Source organism: Lepisosteus platostomus, chromosome 26 (genome assembly GCF_059453375.1).
Source record: "Lepisosteus platostomus isolate fLepPlt1 chromosome 26, fLepPlt1.hap1, whole genome shotgun sequence".
NCBI classification, from domain to species: domain Eukaryota; kingdom Metazoa; phylum Chordata; class Actinopteri; order Semionotiformes; family Lepisosteidae; genus Lepisosteus; species Lepisosteus platostomus.
This window is the reverse complement of record NC_142636.1, coordinates 3,638,894-3,657,220: the sequence shown is the minus strand read 5'-3', so window position 1 is coordinate 3,657,220 and position 18,327 is coordinate 3,638,894. Positions and strand designations below refer to the sequence as shown.

Below are 18,327 nucleotides of genomic sequence, written 5' to 3'. Positions count from 1 at the left end.
TAGACATAACTGCTTCGATTTCGAGGTTCAGTTGAAGCTTTCAAAGAAACTATCAAAGACCTCAGAACAACCGAAGACACATTTGGTCATCTCCGTATTGGTGAAGATTAAAGAGTCCCGCAAGTGTCAAGCTTGCACAAACACACACGAGAGAGAAACTCAGGACAGAATTTAAAGAAAGGGAGATGCAGACTATCTGAAGGCACTTTGCTAACCCAATGGCATGCTTAGGAATCGTGCATAGGACACATGTAGCAGAGGATGGTTTCGATCCATCGACCTCTAGGTTATGGGCCCAGCACGCTTCCGCTGCGCCGCTCTGCTGACGGCCTCTCTGGGTGTGGCGCACAACTGCTCTTTTTATTTCCTACATAAGTGATGAAAGAGTTGAAAGTTTCAACGACAAACGCAGACGTCACTTTGAGCGCTTGGTGTTGTAGCACAAATCATCACATGCTGCTCTACACTGGATTATAAAAGCCGACACATTTTCCAAACATTTTAATGCTGGAGTCACACTGTAGTATTAATAACAGTGCGATACTCGAGGAGCGTAGTGGGATCGCGGTGGCTCATCAGACCGCCCCGGGACAGGGGGCCCGCGTCAGGATGGCCGAGCGGTCTAAGGCGCTGCGTTCAGGTCGCAGTCTCCCCTGGAGGCGTGGGTTCGAATCCCACTCCTGACAAAAAGCTTGCTCAGTGCCGTCTCCAGTCGGGTGCAAATGGGTGAAGCAGCCTGACGCAGGGAACGTGCGCCGATAGGCGTAGGTGTATCCCCTGCCTCTTCCGATTTAGCTCGTGCTCCATAGGATGGAAGCGGATGCTCTGGCTTTTTGACTCGAATATAACCTGATCACAACAGATGGCCGTGCAGCCCAGTGCTGGTTTAAGAATGCCTCGTGTCTTCAGGCCCCTATTCCTTCAGGTTACCCCTTTGGAATAGTCGTCCGAAAAAGACGGGAAAGGAAAAGCATGTAAGCTCCCACACACTGCGTTAGCATTAGCGGTTGGAATCTGATGGGAGAAAAGCAACCTGGCTCGCCGTCAAGCAATCCATCCCTGGTCTCCCACGTGACAGGCGGGGATACGCACCACTATACTAACGAGGAGCGCTTGCTTGGCGCTTGAAGACACTTCCTCTTGCGGCTACTACTGTTTCCGGTTTCGTCTTTTCTTTTCATTCCTCCCAGAGGAGCGCATGAAAACGTTTCCATCTGCGCCATCCTCACCCCTCCAATGCTATGGTCCCTGCTCCTCCTGGTGCACTGCAAACACTCATTCAGCCGGTTCTTTCAGTTTGAATAATTAGGTCTTCAAAGGCTGGAAGTAGGGCGCAAGACATGCCAATGCCAAAAGCGTGGCTGTGTGCTTCCAGCTGTGAAATGTCACTGGTGGATGTTGAAGACATTACTTCCAAGGCAGCAGGTCCAAGCGATTTAGCGTTTGTACAAGAAGCAGGAAGAGAGAAACGGCACTCCGCCTTTTTCTGGGCAGGCCGAAGCGACAGGAGAAGGGCGCCGTAGTGGGCAGGATTCGAGCCGACGCGGGGAGACCCCAATGGCTTTCTAGCCCATCGCCTTAACCGCTCGGCCACGACTACAGGGAGCGCCGCCGCCGCCGGCTTGCGATCATTTAACACGGAGGGCGAGGCGGCGGCGGTAACCTTTTTCAATGTCGCTCTCCGCTTCCCCCCAAAAAAAGCCAAATGACATGCTAGCACTCGGACACCCTTCAGAAGACTGAAGGGTGGCTTAAAGCTGGAAGGATTAGGTCTCCCCGTTCCGACGCGACAATCGAACTTCCTTAGGCAGAGAGAAAGCAACATCGAGGAACGTCAACAAGACTTTAGAAGCTGCGCCACACGCCGCTTTCAGTCGCAGACACAGCAGTTTTAAAGGCAGGAATCGCCTTTGCGAACGCCATGAGAAACAGAACGCAAGCTCAGGTCCTGCGGTTTAACAAACAGCCACGGCTTTCAAGCGACATTTCTTTTCTGGAGCGAATTCACTTTCAACTTCAAGAAATTCACACAACTTGCGAAATACGAAATACAAATCTGGCTCATCGCTGCACAAGAAATACCGCCGGCTGGCAAGAAAATGACAACGGTGTTTTTCCTTAACGAAAAACTTCCCATGGAGAAAAACAACGGCTGTGCGTCTCTGTCGGCTTGATTCAGTTTAATGCAAGTATTCATTCTCCTCCTGGAAAATACAGCTTGCGAAAGATGAAATACAATTCTTGGCTTTTCTGGGTGAGTGCAGAAGAAATCCTGCCGGCTGGCAGAAGAATTCCAGCCTTTTTTACTCTTTAACCAGAAACTTGCGAATGATACAAAGCAAGCGGGGTGCGTTTCTGTGCAGCTGTTAACTGAACAGCTGCTGCTTCAAGCCCACCCAGGGCTCATTCCGATTTCAACATCATGCCCCCTGAAGGTAGACTGGATTTCTTTGCGAAGCATTCACCTTTTGGACGTTTCAGGAAAGGTGCGTGTCGATGCCAGACTTGAAAAGCTTTCCATACAAAGAAACAACATAGTGCTTTTGATTGATGGGAAACGGCAAGAGCGGTTTGAGCAGCTCCGGCCTCTCAACCGCTTTACAATGTGATCGGCACCTCGGTAGCCAGTTTAGAAGGCTGAAAAGGATGCTGGAAGCACAGCGACGTTCTAAAACCAGCGCTTGAAAAGCATCTGCATACATAAAATGTCCATTTCCCCAAAGATGAATCTGCATCTTCAGAAGATTGTCAGCTATACGTTTTCGTTCTTTGTTTCCTTTTTTTACGACAAGCTTTCGAGAAATGAACTGTCTATTGTGATGAAGGCTGCATTAGAAATTGTGCATCTAGCTTAGTTCAATGAAATCGGGAGGTGCACCTGTCTCAAGCGGATGGCTCTTTGCAGGCACACTACGGAAACCTGCGGGCGCAAGTTGGGAGAAGTGACTCTTGCAGAGTGTTGAGCTTCGAGAAGAGGGCTCCGCTCAGGAAGATATTTCCACATGTTGAAGAGTCGCTTTTCGCCCTTTCTTTCCCACATTTTTCCAGTGCGGTTATTGATCGCGTTCAAAATGTTTTCCCAACGTACGTGTTACCTGCAAAATCACAGTGAAACTGTTATGCCGAAAAGATTCCTAATAGTTATTGTATTAGAATAGCTCTCCAATTTCTTAGCCTTCGTACACGCAATGTTTAAGGAAACGCTAGAGTAAATGAAACTGTAAATAGACAGGAGCTCTTCTTAGTTTTCATACAAGTTATGATGGCTGCAGCTCCTATCTGCGTCCGGGTGACCGGAGCCAAGGGATTATCTGCGGAACCTTTGATTTATCTCTCGGGCAAGGAGCTAGATACGCCCTTTTCATCTCGGTTTGATCACACCTGTGCATTAAAACGCAGTGCTCGGTACCATCGAGGTGTAAGAGGTTCAAGGATGAGCGGGAAACTTTGTTAATAAGGAGACGGGCACCGCCCAACGTGGGGCTCGAACCCACGACCCTGAGATTAAGAGTCTCATGCTCTACCGACTGAGCTAGCCGGGCGCCGGTGGAGCTGGTGGTTAACTTGTCCCTGTTGACGGCAATTTGACAAGGTATACTTCCTGGCTTTTCATCATGTGCTGACCGGATTCGAGAGTAGCACACCCTGTTCTTTGTTGATTACTGTACCTCCAGCAGCGCAAATGTCAGTAATCATTGAAATGTACGACCTACAATCTCCTCAGCATGCCCGCGTGGACTCCTCAGTGATCATCCTTCTACGTTCTGCTGTAGTTTTCATGCAAGTGAAAACCGTGCTCCAAATAACAGCGGCACAGTTGTATCCTGCGGTAAGCATTCTTCTAATTCCATCGTTTTGCTCCAGGTAAAAGGTAGCGCATCATAGTGTTGATATTCCAAGGTTTCAGAGTCCGTATTGGATGGCTTGGATGCAGACATCGCTCAGAGCTCCCAGTATGATTTTCCCGAGTTCAGTTTTGCAGTGTTTTAGTGCTTTACTACTTCCAGTGGGCCTTTGAATGCTCTGCTAAGTAGAGACGTGACATAATTACTAATGCGACCGAGTGTGCTGGCTGTTCCTGGTTCGTAATGATTAACGCGAGAAATCAATATAGACATAACTGCTTCGATTTCGAGGTTCAGTTGAAGCTTTCAAAGAAACTATCAAAGACCTCAGAACAACCGAAGACACATTTGGTCATCTCCGTATTGGTGAAGATTAAAGAGTCCCGCAAGTGTCAAGCTTGCACAAACACACACGAGAGAGAAACTCAGGACAGAATTTAAAGAAAGGGAGATACAGACTATTTGAAGGCACTTTGCTAACCCAATGGCATGCTTAGGAATCGTGCATAGGACACATGTAGCAGAGGATGGTTTCGATCCATCGACCTCTGGGTTATGGGCCCAGCACGCTTCCGCTGCGCCACTCTGCTGACGGCCTCTCTGCGTGTGGCGCACAACTGCTCTTTTTATTTCCTACATAAGTGATGAAAGAGTTGAAAGTTTCAACGACAAACGCAGACGTCACTTTGAGCGCTTGGTGTTGTAGCACAAATCATCACATGCTGCTCTACACTGGATTATAAAAGCCGACACATTTTCCAAACATTTTAATGCTGGAGTCACACTGTAGTATTAATAACAGTGCGATACTCGAGGAGCGTAGTGGGATCGCGGTGGCTCATCAGACCGCCCCGGGACAGGGGGCCCGCGTCAGGATGGCCGAGCGGTCTAAGGCGCTGCGTTCAGGTCGCAGTCTCCCCTGGAGGCGTGGGTTCGAATCCCACTCCTGACAAAAAGCTTGCTCAGTGCCGTCTCCAGTCGGGTGCAAATGGGTGAAGCAGCCTGCCGCAGGGAACGTGCGCCGATAGGCGTAGGTGTATCCCCTGCCTCTTCCGATTTAGCTCGTGCTCCATAGGATGGAAGCGGATGCTCTGGCTTTTTGACTCGAATATAACCTGATCACAACAGAAGGCCTTGCAGCCAAGTGCTGGTTTAAGAATGCCTCGTGTCTTCAGGCCCCTATTCCTTCAGGTTACCCCTTTGGAATAGTCGTCCGAAAAAGACGGGAAAGGAAAAGCATGTAAGCTCCCACACACTGCGTTAGCATTAGCGGTTGGAATCTGATGGGAGAAAAGCAACCTGGCTCGCCGTCAAGCAATCCATCCCTGGTCTCCCACGTGACAGGCGGGGATACGCACCACTATACTAACGAGGAGCGCTTGCTTGGCGCTTGAAGACACTTCGTCTTGCGGCTACTACTGTTTCCGGTTTCGTCTTTTCTTTTCATTCCTCCCAGAGGAGCGCATGAAAACGTTTCCATCTGCGCCATCCTCACCCCTCCAATGCTATGGTCCCTGCTCCTCCTGGTGCACTGCAAACACTCATTCAGCCGGTTCTTTCAGTTTGAATAATTAGGTCTTCAAAGGCTGGAAGTAGGGCGCAAGACATGCCAATGCCAAAAGCGTGGCTGTGTGCTTCCAGCTGTGAAATGTCACTGGTGGATGTTGAAGACATTACTTCCAAGGCAGCAGGTCCAAGCGATTTAGCGTTTGTACAAGAAGCAGGAAGAGAGAAACGGCACTCTGCCTTTTTCTGGGCAGGCTGAAGCGACAGGAGAAGGGCGCCGTAGTGGGCAGGATTCGAGCCGACGCGGGGAGACCCCAATGGCTTTCTAGCCCATCGCCTTAACCGCTCGGCCACGACTACAGGGAGCGCCGCCGCCGCCGGCTTGCAATCATTTAACACGGAGGGCGAGGCGGCGGCGGTAACCTTTTTCAATGTCGCTCTCCGCTTCCCCCAAAAAAAAGCCAAATGACATGCTAGCACTCGGACACCCTTCAGAAGACTGAAGGGTGGCTTAAAGCTGGAAGGATTAGGTCTCCCCGTTCCGACGCGACAATCGAACTTCCTTAGGCAGAGAGAAAGCAACATCGAGGAGCGTCAACAAGACTTTAGAAGCTGCGCCACACGCCACTTTCAGTCGCAGACACAGCAGTTTTAAAGGCAGGAATCGCCTTTGCGAACGCCATGAGAAACAGAACGCAAGCTCAGGTCCTGCGGTTTAACAAACAGCCACGGCTTTCAAGCGACATTTCTTTTCTGGAGCGAATTCACTTTCAACTTCAAGAAATTCACACAACTTGCGAAATACGAAATACAAATCTGGCTCATCGCTGCACAAGAAATACCGCCGGCTGGCAAGAAAATGACAACGGTGTTTTTCCTTAACGAAAAACTTCCCATGGAGAAAAACAACGGCTGTGCGTCTCTGTCGGCTTGATTCAGTTTAATGCAAGTATTCATTCTCCTCCTGGAAAATACAGCTTGCGAAAGATGAAATACAATTCTTGGCTTTTCTGGGTGAGTGCAGAAGAAATCCTGCCGGCTGGCAGAAGAATTCCAGCCTTTTTTACTCTTTAACCAGAAACTTGCGAATGATACAAAGCAAGCGGGGTGCGTTTCTGTGCAGCTGTTAACTGAACAGCTGCTGCTTCAAGCCCACCCAGGGCTCATTCCGATTTCAACATCATGCCCCCTGAAGGTAGACTGGATTTCTTTGCGAAGCATTCACCTTTTGGACGTTTCAGGAAAGGTGCGTGTCGATGCCAGACTTGAAAAGCTTTCCATACAAAGAAACAACATAGTGCTTTTGATTGATGGGAAACGGCAAGAGCGGTTTGAGCAGCTCCGGCCTCTCAACCGCTTTACAATGTGATCGGCACCTCGGTAGCCAGTTTAGAAGGCTGAAAAGGATGCTGGAAGCACAGCGACGTTCTAAAACCAGCGCTTGAAAAGCATCTGCATACATAAAATGTCCATTTCCCCAAAGATGAATCTGCATCTTCAGAAGATTGTCAGCTATACGTTTTCGTTCTTTGTTTCCTTTTTTTACGACAAGCTTTCGAGAAATGAACTGTCTATTGTGATGAAGGCTGCATTAGAAATTGTGCATCTAGCTTAGTTCAATGAAATCGGGAGGTGCACCTGTCTCAAGCGGATGGCTCTTTGCAGGCACACTACGGAAACCTGCGGGCGCAAGTTGGGAGAAGTGACTCTTGCAGAGTGTTGAGCTTCGAGAAGAGGGCTCCGCTCAGGAAGATATTTCCACATGTTGAAGAGTCGCTTTTCGCCCTTTCTTTCCCACATTTTTCCAGTGCGGTTATTGATCGCGTTCAAAATGTTTTCCCAACGTACGTGTTACCTGCAAAATCACAGTGAAACTGTTATGCCGAAAAGATTCCTAATAGTTATTGTATTAGAATAGCTCTCCAATTTCTTAGCCTTCGTACACGCAATGTTTAAGGAAACGCTAGAGTAAATGAAACTGTAAATAGACAGGAGCTCTTCTTAGTTTTCATACAAGTTATGATGGCTGCAGCTCCTATCTGCGTCCGGGTGACCGGAGCCAAGGGATTATCTGCGGAACCTTTGATTTATCTCTCGGGCAAGGAGCTAGATACGCCCTTTTCATCTCGGTTTGATCACACCTGTGCATTAAAACGCAGTGCTCGGTACCATCGAGGTGTAAGAGGTTCAAGGATGAGCGGGAAACTTTGTTAATAAGGAGACGGGCACCGCCCAACGTGGGGCTCGAACCCACGACCCTGAGATTAAGAGTCTCATGCTCTACCGACTGAGCTAGCCGGGCGCCGGTGGAGCTGGTGGTTAACTTGTCCCTGTTGACGGCAATTTGACAAGGTATACTTCCTGGCTTTTCATCATGTGCTGACCGGATTCGAGAGTAGCACACCCTGTTCTTTGTTGATTACTGTACCTCCAGCAGCGCAAATGTCAGTAATCATTGAAATGTACGACCTACAATCTCCTCAGCATGCCCGCGTGGACTCCTCAGTGATCATCCTTCTACGTTCTGCTGTAGTTTTCATGCAAGTGAAAACCGTGCTCCAAATAACAGCGGCACAGTTGTATCCTGCGGTAAGCATTCTTCTAATTCCATCGTTTTGCTCCAGGTAAAAGGTAGCGCATCATAGTGTTGATATTCCAAGGTTTCAGAGTCCGTATTGGATGGCTTGGATGCAGACATCGCTCAGAGCTCCCAGTATGATTTTCCCGAGTTCAGTTTTGCAGTGTTTTAGTGCTTTACTACTTCCAGTGGGCCTTTGAATGCTCTGCTAAGTAGAGACGTGACATAATTACTAATGCGACCGAGTGTGCTGGCTGTTCCTGGTTCGTAATGATTAACGCGAGAAATCAATATAGACATAACTGCTTCGATTTCGAGGTTCAGTTGAAGCTTTCAAAGAAACTATCAAAGACCTCAGAACAACCGAAGACACATTTGGTCATCTCCGTATTGGTGAAGATTAAAGAGTCCCGCAAGTGTCAAGCTTGCACAAACACACACGAGAGAGAAACTCAGGACAGAATTTAAAGAAAGGGAGATACAGACTATTTGAAGGCACTTTGCTAACCCAATGGCATGCTTAGGAATCGTGCATAGGACACATGTAGCAGAGGATGGTTTCGATCCATCGACCTCTGGGTTATGGGCCCAGCACGCTTCCGCTGCGCCACTCTGCTGACGGCCTCTCTGCGTGTGGCGCACAACTGCTCTTTTTATTTCCTACATAAGTGATGAAAGAGTTGAAAGTTTCAACGACAAACGCAGACGTCACTTTGAGCGCTTGGTGTTGTAGCACAAATCATCACATGCTGCTCTACACTGGATTATAAAAGCCGACACATTTTCCAAACATTTTAATGCTGGAGTCACACTGTAGTATTAATAACAGTGCGATACTCGAGGAGCGTAGTGGGATCGCGGTGGCTCATCAGACCGCCCCGGGACAGGGGGCCCGCGTCAGGATGGCCGAGCGGTCTAAGGCGCTGCGTTCAGGTCGCAGTCTCCCCTGGAGGCGTGGGTTCGAATCCCACTCCTGACAAAAAGCTTGCTCAGTGCCGTCTCCAGTCGGGTGCAAATGGGTGAAGCAGCCTGACGCAGGGAACGTGCGCCGATAGGCGTAGGTGTATCCCCTGCCTCTTCCGATTTAGCTCGTGCTCCATAGGATGGAAGCGGATGCTCTGGCTTTTTGACTCGAATATAACCTGATCACAACAGAAGGCCTTGCAGCCAAGTGCTGGTTTAAGAATGCCTCGTGTCTTCAGGCCCCTATTCCTTCAGGTTACCCCTTTGGAATAGTCGTCCGAAAAAGACGGGAAAGGAAAAGCATGTAAGCTCCCACACACTGCGTTAGCATTAGCGGTTGGAATCTGATGGGAGAAAAGCAACCTGGCTCGCCGTCAAGCAATCCATCCCTGGTCTCCCACGTGACAGGCGGGGATACGCACCACTATACTAACGAGGAGCGCTTGCTTGGCGCTTGAAGACACTTCGTCTTGCGGCTACTACTGTTTCCGGTTTCGTCTTTTCTTTTCATTCCTCCCAGAGGAGCGCATGAAAACGTTTCCATCTGCGCCATCCTCACCCCTCCAATGCTATGGTCCCTGCTCCTCCTGGTGCACTGCAAACACTCATTCAGCCGGTTCTTTCAGTTTGAATAATTAGGTCTTCAAAGGCTGGAAGTAGGGCGCAAGACATGCCAATGCCAAAAGCGTGGCTGTGTGCTTCCAGCTGTGAAATGTCACTGGTGGATGTTGAAGACATTACTTCCAAGGCAGCAGGTCCAAGCGATTTAGCGTTTGTACAAGAAGCAGGAAGAGAGAAACGGCACTCTGCCTTTTTCTGGGCAGGCTGAAGCGACAGGAGAAGGGCGCCGTAGTGGGCAGGATTCGAGCCGACGCGGGGAGACCCCAATGGCTTTCTAGCCCATCGCCTTAACCGCTCGGCCACGACTACAGGGAGCGCCGCCGCCGCCGGCTTGCAATCATTTAACACGGAGGGCGAGGCGGCGGCGGTAACCTTTTTCAATGTCGCTCTCCGCTTCCCCCAAAAAAAAGCCAAATGACATGCTAGCACTCGGACACCCTTCAGAAGACTGAAGGGTGGCTTAAAGCTGGAAGGATTAGGTCTCCCCGTTCCGACGCGACAATCGAACTTCCTTAGGCAGAGAGAAAGCAACATCGAGGAGCGTCAACAAGACTTTAGAAGCTGCGACACACGCCACTTTCAGTCGCAGACACAGCAGTTTTAAAGGCAGGAATCGCCTTTGCGAACGCCATGAGAAACAGAACGCAAGCTCAGGTCCTGCGGTTTAACAAACAGCCACGGCTTTCAAGCGACATTTCTTTTCTGGAGCGAATTCACTTTCAACTTCAAGAAATTCACACAACTTGCGAAATACGAAATACAAATCTGGCTCATCGCTGCACAAGAAATACCGCCGGCTGGCAAGAAAATGACAACGGTGTTTTTCCTTAACGAAAAACTTCCCATGGAGAAAAACAACGGCTGTGCGTCTCTGTCGGCTTGATTCAGTTTAATGCAAGTATTCATTCTCCTCCTGGAAAATACAGCTTGCGAAAGATGAAATACAATTCTTGGCTTTTCTGGGTGAGTGCAGAAGAAATCCTGCCGGCTGGCAGAAGAATTCCAGCCTTTTTTACTCTTTAACCAGAAACTTGCGAATGATACAAAGCAAGCGGGGTGCGTTTCTGTGCAGCTGTTAACTGAACAGCTGCTGCTTCAAGCCCACCCAGGGCTCATTCCGATTTCAACATCATGCCCCCTGAAGGTAGACTGGATTTCTTTGCGAAGCATTCACCTTTTGGACGTTTCAGGAAAGGTGCGTGTCGATGCCAGACTTGAAAAGCTTTCCATACAAAGAAACAACATAGTGCTTTTGATTGATGGGAAACGGCAAGAGCGGTTTGAGCAGCTCCGGCCTCTCAACCGCTTTACAATGTGATCGGCACCTCGGTAGCCAGTTTAGAAGGCTGAAAAGGATGCTGGAAGCACAGCGACGTTCTAAAACCAGCGCTTGAAAAGCATCTGCATACATAAAATGTCCATTTCCCCAAAGATGAATCTGCATCTTCAGAAGATTGTCAGCTATACGTTTTCGTTCTTTGTTTCCTTTTTTTACGACAAGCTTTCGAGAAATGAACTGTCTATTGTGATGAAGGCTGCATTAGAAATTGTGCATCTAGCTTAGTTCAATGAAATCGGGAGGTGCACCTGTCTCAAGCGGATGGCTCTTTGCAGGCACACTACGGAAACCTGCGGGCGCAAGTTGGGAGAAGTGACTCTTGCAGAGTGTTGAGCTTCGAGAAGAGGGCTCCGCTCAGGAAGATATTTCCACATGTTGAAGAGTCGCTTTTCGCCCTTTCTTTCCCACATTTTTCCAGTGCGGTTATTGATCGCGTTCAAAATGTTTTCCCAACGTACGTGTTACCTGCAAAATCACAGTGAAACTGTTATGCCGAAAAGATTCCTAATAGTTATTGTATTAGAATAGCTCTCCAATTTCTTAGCCTTCGTACACGCAATGTTTAAGGAAACGCTAGAGTAAATGAAACTGTAAATAGACAGGAGCTCTTCTTAGTTTTCATACAAGTTATGATGGCTGCAGCTCCTATCTGCGTCCGGGTGACCGGAGCCAAGGGATTATCTGCGGAACCTTTGATTTATCTCTCGGGCAAGGAGCTAGATACGCCCTTTTCATCTCGGTTTGATCACACCTGTGCATTAAAACGCAGTGCTCGGTACCATCGAGGTGTAAGAGGTTCAAGGATGAGCGGGAAACTTTGTTAATAAGGAGACGGGCACCGCCCAACGTGGGGCTCGAACCCACGACCCTGAGATTAAGAGTCTCATGCTCTACCGACTGAGCTAGCCGGGCGCCGGTGGAGCTGGTGGTTAACTTGTCCCTGTTGACGGCAATTTGACAAGGTATACTTCCTGGCTTTTCATCATGTGCTGACCGGATTCGAGAGTAGCACACCCTGTTCTTTGTTGATTACTGTACCTCCAGCAGCGCAAATGTCAGTAATCATTGAAATGTACGACCTACAATCTCCTCAGCATGCCCGCGTGGACTCCTCAGTGATCATCCTTCTACGTTCTGCTGTAGTTTTCATGCAAGTGAAAACCGTGCTCCAAATAACAGCGGCACAGTTGTATCCTGCGGTAAGCATTCTTCTAATTCCATCGTTTTGCTCCAGGTAAAAGGTAGCGCATCATAGTGTTGATATTCCAAGGTTTCAGAGTCCGTATTGGATGGCTTGGATGCAGACATCGCTCAGAGCTCCCAGTATGATTTTCCCGAGTTCAGTTTTGCAGTGTTTTAGTGCTTTACTACTTCCAGTGGGCCTTTGAATGCTCTGCTAAGTAGAGACGTGACATAATTACTAATGCGACCGAGTGTGCTGGCTGTTCCTGGTTCGTAATGATTAACGCGAGAAATCAATATAGACATAACTGCTTCGATTTCGAGGTTCAGTTGAAGCTTTCAAAGAAACTATCAAAGACCTCAGAACAACCGAAGACACATTTGGTCATCTCCGTATTGGTGAAGATTAAAGAGTCCCGCAAGTGTCAAGCTTGCACAAACACACACGAGAGAGAAACTCAGGACAGAATTTAAAGAAAGGGAGATGCAGACTATTTGAAGGCACTTTGCTAACCCAATGGCATGCTTAGGAATCGTGCATAGGACACATGTAGCAGAGGATGGTTTCGATCCATCGACCTCTGGGTTATGGGCCCAGCACGCTTCCGCTGCGCCACTCTGCTGACGGCCTCTCTGCGTGTGGCGCACAACTGCTCTTTTTATTTCCTACATAAGTGATGAAAGAGTTGAAAGTTTCAACGACAAACGCAGACGTCACTTTGAGCGCTTGGTGTTGTAGCACAAATCATCACATGCTGCTCTACACTGGATTATAAAAGCCGACACATTTTCCAAACATTTTAATGCTGGAGTCACACTGTAGTATTAATAACAGTGCGATACTCGAGGAGCGTAGTGGGATCGCGGTGGCTCATCAGACCGCCCCGGGACAGGGGGCCCGCGTCAGGATGGCCGAGCGGTCTAAGGCGCTGCGTTCAGGTCGCAGTCTCCCCTAGAGGCGTGGGTTCGAATCCCACTCCTGACAAAAAGCTTGCTCGGTGCCGTCTCCAGTCGGGTGCAAATGGGTGAAGCAGCCTGACGCAGGGAACGTGCGCCGATAGGCGTAGGTGTATCCCCTGCCTCTTCCGATTTAGCTCGTGCTCCATAGGATGGAAGCGGATGCTCTGGCTTTTTGACTCGAATATAACCTGATCACAACAGATGGCCGTGCAGCCAAGTGCTGGTTTAAGAATGCCTCGTGTCTTCAGGCCCCTATTCCTTCAGGTTACCCCTTTGGAATAGTCGTCCGAAAAAGACGGGAAAGGAAAAGCATGTAAGCTCCCACACACTGCGTTAGCATTAGCGGTTGGAATCTGATGGGAGAAAAGCAACCTGGCTCGCCGTCAAGCAATCCATCCCTGGTCTCCCACGTGACAGGCGGGGATACGCACCACTATACTAACGAGGAGCGCTTGCTTGGCGCTTGAAGACACTTCGTCTTGCGGCTACTACTGTTTCCGGTTTCGTCTTTTCTTTTCATTCCTCCCAGAGGAGCGCATGAAAACGTTTCCATCTGCGCCATCCTCACCCCTCCAATGCTATGGTCCCTGCTCCTCCTGGTGCACTGCAAACACTCATTCAGCCGGTTCTTTCAGTTTGAATCATTAGGTCTTCAAAGGCTGGAAGTAGGGCGCAAGACATGCCAATGCCAAAAGCGTGGCTGTGTGCTTCCAGCTGTGAAATGTCACTGGTGGATGTTGAAGACATTACTTCCAAGGCAGCAGGTCCAAGCGATTTAGCGTTTGTACAAGAAGCAGGAAGAGAGAAACGGCACTCTGCCTTTTTCTGGGCAGGCCGAAGCGACAGGAGAAGGGCGCCGTAGTGGGCAGGATTCGAGCCGACGCGGGGAGACCCCAATGGCTTTCTAGCCCATCGCCTTAACCGCTCGGCAACGACTACAGGGAGCGCCGCCGCCGCCGGCTTGCAATCATTTAACACGGAGGGCGAGGCGGCGGCGGTAACCTTTTTCAATGTCGCTCTCCGCTTCCCCCCAAAAAAAGCCAAATGACATGCTAGCACTCGGACACCCTTCAGAAGACTGAAGGGTGGCTTAAAGCTGGAAGGATTAGGTCTCCCCGTTCCGACGCGACAATCGAACTTCCTTAGGCAGAGAGAAAGCAACATCGAGGAGCGTCAACAAGACTTTAGAAGCTGCGCCACACGCCACTTTCAGTCGCAGACACAGCAGTTTTAAAGGCAGGAATCGCCTTTGCGAACGCCATGAGAAACAGAACGCAAGCTCAGGTCCTGCGGTTTAACAAACAGCCACGGCTTTCAAGCGACATTTCTTTTCTGGAGCGAATTCACTTTCAACTTCAAGAAATTCACACAACTTGCGAAATACGAAATACAAATCTGGCTCATCGCTGCACAAGAAATACCGCCGGCTGGCAAGAAAATGACAACGGTGTTTTTCCTTAACGAAAAACTTCCCATGGAGAAAAACAACGGCTGTGCGTCTCTGTCGGCTTGATTCAGTTTAATGCAAGTATTCATTCTCCTCCTGGAAAATACAGCTTGCGAAAGATGAAATACAATTCTTGGCTTTTCTGGGTGAGTGCAGAAGAAATCCTGCCGGCTGGCAGAAGAATTCCAGCCTTTTTTACTCTTTAACCAGAAACTTGCGAATGATACAAAGCAAGCGGGGTGCGTTTCTGTGCAGCTGTTAACTGAACAGCTGCTGCTTCAAGCCCACCCAGGGCTCATTCCGATTTCAACATCATGCCCCCTGAAGGTAGACTGGATTTCTTTGCGAAGCATTCACCTTTTGGACGTTTCAGGAAAGGTGCGTGTCGATGCCAGACTTGAAAAGCTTTCCATACAAAGAAACAACATAGTGCTTTTGATTGATGGGAAACGGCAAGAGCGGTTTGAGCAGCTCCGGCCTCTCAACCGCTTTACAATGTGATCGGCACCTCGGTAGCCAGTTTAGAAGGCTGAAAAGGATGCTGGAAGCACAGCGACGTTCTAAAACCAGCGCTTGAAAAGCATCTGCATACATAAAATGTCCATTTCCCCAAAGATGAATCTGCATCTTCAGAAGATTGTCAGCTATACGTTTTCGTTCTTTGTTTCCTTTTTTTACGACAAGCTTTCGAGAAATGAACTGTCTATTGTGATGAAGGCTGCATTAGAAATTGTGCATCTAGCTTAGTTCAATGAAATCGGGAGGTGCACCTGTCTCAAGCGGATGGCTCTTTGCAGGCACACTACGGAAACCTGCGGGCGCAAGTTGGGAGAAGTGACTCTTGCAGAGTGTTGAGCTTCGAGAAGAGGGCTCCGCTCAGGAAGATATTTCCACATGTTGAAGAGTCGCTTTTCGCCCTTTCTTTCCCACATTTTTCCAGTGCGGTTATTGATCGCGTTCAAAATGTTTTCCCAACGTACGTGTTACCTGCAAAATCACAGTGAAACTGTTATGCCGAAAAGATTCCTAATAGTTATTGTATTAGAATAGCTCTCCAATTTCTTAGCCTTCGTACACGCAATGTTTAAGGAAACGCTAGAGTAAATGAAACTGTAAATAGACAGGAGCTCTTCTTAGTTTTCATACAAGTTATGATGGCTGCAGCTCCTATCTGCGTCCGGGTGACCGGAGCCAAGGGATTATCTGCGGAACCTTTGATTTATCTCTCGGGCAAGGAGCTAGATACGCCCTTTTCATCTCGGTTTGATCACACCTGTGCATTAAAACGCAGTGCTCGGTACCATCGAGGTGTAAGAGGTTCAAGGATGAGCGGGAAACTTTGTTAATAAGGAGACGGGCACCGCCCAACGTGGGGCTCGAACCCACGACCCTGAGATTAAGAGTCTCATGCTCTACCGACTGAGCTAGCCGGGCGCCGGTGGAGCTGGTGGTTAACTTGTCCCTGTTGACGGCAATTTGACAAGGTATACTTCCTGGCTTTTCATCATGTGCTGACCGGATTCGAGAGTAGCACACCCTGTTCTTTGTTGATTACTGTACCTCCAGCAGCGCAAATGTCAGTAATCATTGAAATGTACGACCTACAATCTCCTCAGCATGCCCGCGTGGACTCCTCAGTGATCATCCTTCTACGTTCTGCTGTAGTTTTCATGCAAGTGAAAACCGTGCTCCAAATAACAGCGGCACAGTTGTATCCTGCGGTAAGCATTCTTCTAATTCCATCGTTTTGCTCCAGGTAAAAGGTAGCGCATCATAGTGTTGATATTCCAAGGTTTCAGAGTCCGTATTGGATGGCTTGGATGCAGACATCGCTCAGAGCTCCCAGTATGATTTTCCCGAGTTCAGTTTTGCAGTGTTTTAGTGCTTTACTACTTCCAGTGGGCCTTTGAATGCTCTGCTAAGTAGAGACGTGACATAATTACTAATGCGACCGAGTGTGCTGGCTGTTCCTGGTTCGTAATGATTAACGCGAGAAATCAATATAGACATAACTGCTTCGATTTCGAGGTTCAGTTGAAGCTTTCAAAGAAACTATCAAAGACCTCAGAACAACCGAAGACACATTTGGTCATCTCCGTATTGGTGAAGATTAAAGAGTCCCGCAAGTGTCAAGCTTGCACAAACACACACGAGAGAGAAACTCAGGACAGAATTTAAAGAAAGGGAGATGCAGACTATTTGAAGGCACTTTGCTAACCCAATGGCATGCTTAGGAATCGTGCATAGGACACATGTAGCAGAGGATGGTTTCGATCCATCGACCTCTGGGTTATGGGCCCAGCACGCTTCCGCTGCGCCACTCTGCTGACGGCCTCTCTGCGTGTGGCGCACAACTGCTCTTTTTATTTCCTACATAAGTGATGAAAGAGTTGAAAGTTTCAACGACAAACGCAGACGTCACTTTGAGCGCTTGGTGTTGTAGCACAAATCATCACATGCTGCTCTACACTGGATTATAAAAGCCGACACATTTTCCAAACATTTTAATGCTGGAGTCACACTGTAGTATTAATAACAGTGCGATACTCGAGGAGCGTAGTGGGATCGCGGTGGCTCATCAGACCGCCCCGGGACAGGGGGCCCGCGTCAGGATGGCCGAGCGGTCTAAGGCGCTGCGTTCAGGTCGTAGTCTCCCCTGGAGGCGTGGGTTCGAATCCCACTCCTGACAAAAAGCTTGCTCAGTGCCGTCTCCAGTCGGGTGCAAATGGGTGAAGCAGCCTGACGCAGGGAACGTGCGCCGATAGGCGTAGGTGTATCCCCTGCCTCTTCCGATTTAGCTCGTGCTCCATAGGATGGAAGCGGATGCTCTGGCTTTTTGACTCGAATATAACCTGATCACAACAGAAGGCCTTGCAGCCAAGTGCTGGTTTAAGAATGCCTCGTGTCTTCAGGCCCCTATTCCTTCAGGTTACCCCTTTGGAATAGTCGTCCGAAAAAGACGGGAAAGGAAAAGCATGTAAGCTCCCACACACTGCGTTAGCATTAGCGGTTGGAATCTGATGGGAGAAAAGCAACCTGGCTCGCCGTCAAGCAATCCATCCCTGGTCTCCCACGTGACAGGCGGGGATACGCACCACTATACTAACGAGGAGCGCTTGCTTGGCGCTTGAAGACACTTCGTCTTGCGGCTACTACTGTTTCCGGTTTCGTCTTTTCTTTTCATTCCTCCCAGAGGAGCGCATGAAAACGTTTCCATCTGCGCCATCCTCACCCCTCCAATGCTATGGTCCCTGCTCCTCCTGGTGCACTGCAAACACTCATTCAGCCGGTTCTTTCAGTTTGAATCATTAGGTCTTCAAAGGCTGGAAGTAGGGCGCAAGACATGCCAATGCCAAAAGCGTGGCTGTGTGCTTCCAGCTGTGAAATGTCACTGGTGGATGTTGAAGACATTACTTCCAAGGCAGCAGGTCCAAGCGATTTAGCGTTTGTACAAGAAGCAGGAAGAGAGAAACGGCACTCTGCCTTTTTCTGGGCAGGCCGAAGCGACAGGAGAAGGGCGCCGTAGTGGGCAGGATTCGAGCCGACGCGGGGAGACCCCAATGGCTTTCTAGCCCATCGCCTTAACCGCTCGGCCACGACTACAGGGAGCGCCGCCGCCGCCGGCTTGCAATCATTTAACACGGAGGGCGAGGCGGCGGCGGTAACCTTTTTCAATGTCGCTCTCCGCTTCCCCCCCAAAAAAGCCAAATGACATGCTAGCACTCGGACACCCTTCAGAAGACTGAAGGGTGGCTTAAAGCTGGAAGGATTAGGTCTCCCCGTTCCGACGCGACAATCGAACTTCCTTAGGCAGAGAGAAAGCAACATCGAGGAGCGTCAACAAGACTTTAGAAGCTGCGCCACACGCCACTTTCAGTCGCAGACA

General features: G+C 49.2%; 9 non-coding genes across 9 annotated transcripts; 5 read left to right on the top strand and 4 right to left on the bottom strand.

Annotated features, from left to right (window-relative positions):
- The first annotated feature begins 603 nt into the window (after positions 1-603).
- Positions 604-686, top strand: trnal-cag (transfer RNA leucine (anticodon CAG)). The gene has a single exon. It is a non-coding gene; the product is annotated as a tRNA-Leu (tRNA).
- Positions 687-3,469: 2,783 nt separating this feature from the next.
- Positions 3,470-3,542, bottom strand: trnak-cuu (transfer RNA lysine (anticodon CUU)). Its single transcript has one exon. It is a non-coding gene; the product is annotated as a tRNA-Lys (tRNA).
- Positions 3,543-4,714: 1,172 nt separating this feature from the next.
- trnal-cag (transfer RNA leucine (anticodon CAG)) lies at positions 4,715-4,797 on the top strand. The gene has a single exon. It is a non-coding gene; the product is annotated as a tRNA-Leu (tRNA).
- A 2,783-nt stretch (positions 4,798-7,580) lies between these two features.
- trnak-cuu (transfer RNA lysine (anticodon CUU)) lies at positions 7,581-7,653 on the bottom strand. The gene has a single exon. It is a non-coding gene; the product is annotated as a tRNA-Lys (tRNA).
- A 1,172-nt stretch (positions 7,654-8,825) lies between these two features.
- trnal-cag (transfer RNA leucine (anticodon CAG)) lies at positions 8,826-8,908 on the top strand. The gene has a single exon. It is a non-coding gene; the product is annotated as a tRNA-Leu (tRNA).
- A 2,783-nt stretch (positions 8,909-11,691) lies between these two features.
- Positions 11,692-11,764, bottom strand: trnak-cuu (transfer RNA lysine (anticodon CUU)). The gene has a single exon. It is a non-coding gene; the product is annotated as a tRNA-Lys (tRNA).
- A 1,172-nt stretch (positions 11,765-12,936) lies between these two features.
- trnal-cag (transfer RNA leucine (anticodon CAG)) lies at positions 12,937-13,019 on the top strand. The gene has a single exon. It is a non-coding gene; the product is annotated as a tRNA-Leu (tRNA).
- Positions 13,020-15,802: 2,783 nt separating this feature from the next.
- Positions 15,803-15,875, bottom strand: trnak-cuu (transfer RNA lysine (anticodon CUU)). Its single transcript has one exon. It is a non-coding gene; the product is annotated as a tRNA-Lys (tRNA).
- A 1,172-nt stretch (positions 15,876-17,047) lies between these two features.
- trnal-cag (transfer RNA leucine (anticodon CAG)) lies at positions 17,048-17,130 on the top strand. The gene has a single exon. It is a non-coding gene; the product is annotated as a tRNA-Leu (tRNA).
- The last annotated feature ends 1,197 nt before the right edge of the window (positions 17,131-18,327 follow it).